This window comes from Ischnura elegans, chromosome 10 (genome assembly GCF_921293095.1).
Source record: "Ischnura elegans chromosome 10, ioIscEleg1.1, whole genome shotgun sequence".
NCBI classification, from domain to species: domain Eukaryota; kingdom Metazoa; phylum Arthropoda; class Insecta; order Odonata; family Coenagrionidae; genus Ischnura; species Ischnura elegans.
This window is the reverse complement of record NC_060255.1, coordinates 90928892-90932043: the sequence shown is the minus strand read 5'-3', so window position 1 is coordinate 90932043 and position 3152 is coordinate 90928892.

The following is a 3152-nucleotide window of genomic DNA, read 5'->3' as shown; positions in this document are numbered from 1 at the left end:
TGCAGTTATTAATTAAAAATAAACACCTCCCTTTCTTGAGTCCTGTTTTTCCCTAGCTTCTTACATAATTATTTTTATGAATTTGGATTAGGCAAAGTCTGCCGATAAGGTTTTTTCCTATCTTGAGAAGTTCCCTCTGATTTTGCAATTTCTAATGAAAGTGTTCTTGTAGCAAAGATTGTATTTTTTATTCTCTGCCCAGTTGTAGATCTTCTGAGAATTCTTCCTGATAGCTAAGTAGCAAACTGTATGTTAGTCTGCCATCACTGAGAGAATCAATTGCTTCTTCAGGCAGAAATCCTTCCACTAATTGTAAATTAGTCAATTTTTCCAATCTTGTACTGGGCTACCAATGAAATTAATCCATACTATCAAGGTTTAGGCTTTCCTTCCATCTAAAGTACTTAAATTTGAGGTGTGTATTTCAAAATTGTACATTAGAGGCACTACTGACCATAGATGATAGATATGTACACCGTCCATAACAGCTTAGAAATGTGAATGATTAACTGTGGCAGGTGGAGAATTAGTTTGAATTGGTGAGGTTGAAGACGTCTGAAGGAAGGGAGAAGGTGCAGTAATGGTGGATGAAGTAACTGGTGGAAGATCTTCATTATAATTGCAATAGGCACAAAATATTGGGCCTAAGGTTCTGTACTCAGAAAAGAAGGATTCCAAATTCTGAAGGCTAGTAAGAAAGTGTAGGGGTTGCTGAAGAGTTTTCGAAGTATTGGTTGGTGGCTGTTGATTTAATTCATTGCAAGTACAGAAATGAATAAATGTATGGGTGGTAGAGTTTTTGGTGTACCCTCTTTGCATGAACAACCCATAACCCTGAAGTGCATTCCCCCATCATGCTATAAACATACTTTTAAAAATTTTATACCCTGGCGGTGATTTAATGTTTATAATTTTCATCTCCATGTCATTAAATGCGTATGAATGTTGTCTATGAGAGCAGTGACAGCTCACATAATCAGTTTTCCCAGGAATAGATTGGGAAGGGAAGATGTACGAAGAGTTGTCTAGGGAACTGGAAAACTTAGAAATTGATAGATAATAGGGTAGTTTCCTTCATCAAAGAAAACGAAAGGCATTGATTGAGATTCGTTACCCACCATTAGTGTATTCATAATATACAAATTATTTCGTTTTAGAAATACCAGTTTAGACGAATTTCAATAGTCCATTTTTATCCTCATTTGAAAACGGCCAGATTGGCGCTCACGCGATGCCACTCCTCGTGACGTCACAGGGACCTAGTTTCTATATGAGTAGATAGGAGTTATACATCGTCTGGGATTACCAATGCATGCATGAGGCGCAGAGCTCAGGGAAACATATCTTAATAATCACTTATTAAAACTGGCCAAGGTATGAAAGATTTCTTTGTTTGATAAGGTATTAATAATCCTTATTTAAGCCAAGCGCTTCCTGCTAGCAGGGTATTCTGCTACCTCAGCCTGCGTCGTATCAGCGCTCAAGCCTCCCTCAAGGTCACCTCGCAGGGCGGCAGCGGGAACGAGAAATACGGCAGACGGAGAGATTTCCCGGCATTCATACTTACCCGTCGTATTTTCGCGCGCTTGAAATTTTTCACTTTTCATTTAATCGCAAAAAATAGATATAGTCATTTAAAAATCTACATGCGTGAAATACGTAATCCTGCAGTAATAATCTTTCGATTTAGGCAATAAAAAAATAATAGGAAACCACCCTATCCTGCAGATGGTTAATATAACTACTGACAATCATTGCCCTAATTCATTTTCGAAATGAATCCTTTTTTCACTTATCGCAATGAAATTTCAAACTTGAGTTCTAGCGTAAATATCTGTGGAGTTGAGTTCCAAATCAGTTGATATGGAATAGAAATATACTAAATCCATCAATATGAACATAATAACTTTGAGATATGAAGTGGAACACTTTTCACTTTCCACATAAAAATTATTAAACTACAGTCGACATGTTTCGCTGATGTCTTGATTATGCAGCAGTGCAGTGAAACATGTTGACCGTACTTTAATAAATTTTTATGTGGAAAGTGAAAAGTGTTTCACTTCATATCTCATAATGGATCTCCACCAAGTATCTACCTCATCCATTCGATTTATTCTTAGAACTTTGGTTAAAATTTCCTCGTGCTCAGATGAACGTGGAATTCATTTGATGTATTCAAAAGTTGCTACTATTTCAGCAGCTACTATATTTGATAAATAGCTATTTCATTCAGTTGACCGTGGATTTGTGCTGTGAAGGAGTCAGTGAATCCTTGTAGGGTCTCGAACAGTGGCTGAGGAAAGGGATTGATGTCCTGAGTTGGGTGCTAGCTACCCTCCGTCAACAAGAGAGAGCTTCCTACAGGAGTGTGCCAATAATTTTCATGGGACTTGTAAGGGTGAAGAATTTCCCTACGATGGGGCTCTGGCATGAAAGGGTTGATGGGTGGAAGTGCTGCAGTGGTGGTTACTTGGTGATGTTGATTGTCGGAGTGGGCAGGTACAATGTGGTATCTGCTCGATCCTGATGGAACTGGTAATGGTCATAGTGGTATACTTGGTAAATATGTAGACTATATTTTGTACCCACATGTAGGCCTCTGGCTAGCAAGTATGTTTGGGAAAAAGTAAGATGGAATGGTTATGGGGCCATCATCAGGTGCCCACATGCCAAAGACTTCTTGATCCACTGCAGCAACTACCTACATCTTAGCATGGATTTGACAGGAGATTTTGGGTTTTTTGTTAGGAGCCAACATAGTCTTCACTTTCTCTCAAGAGCTGATTTGACAAAGTGGAAGGCCCTTGGTCTAAGAAGAAGTGTTGAGAAAAAAATTGTCGAGGATGCTAGTTTAACCTGAAGCTTTAATCTAAGAACTAATTTTTTCCCATACGAGACCAATTATCATTTACATAAGCTGTGCTTATCAATGAATGGGAAAGTAATAGCTTGATAGTCATCATTAACTATCACATGATCATTTGTCTTGCAATATGGTAATTTTATTTCCAAACTCTCAATTCTAAGTGCTAATTATTTTGAGTAGTAGACTGCTTTCTGGCTGCATTAGAGATAAACCAAAAGAATTTCTCTGATTATGGAAGTTAATATCATAAAATCTGTGTACCATCTAAGCACAGGCCTTAATG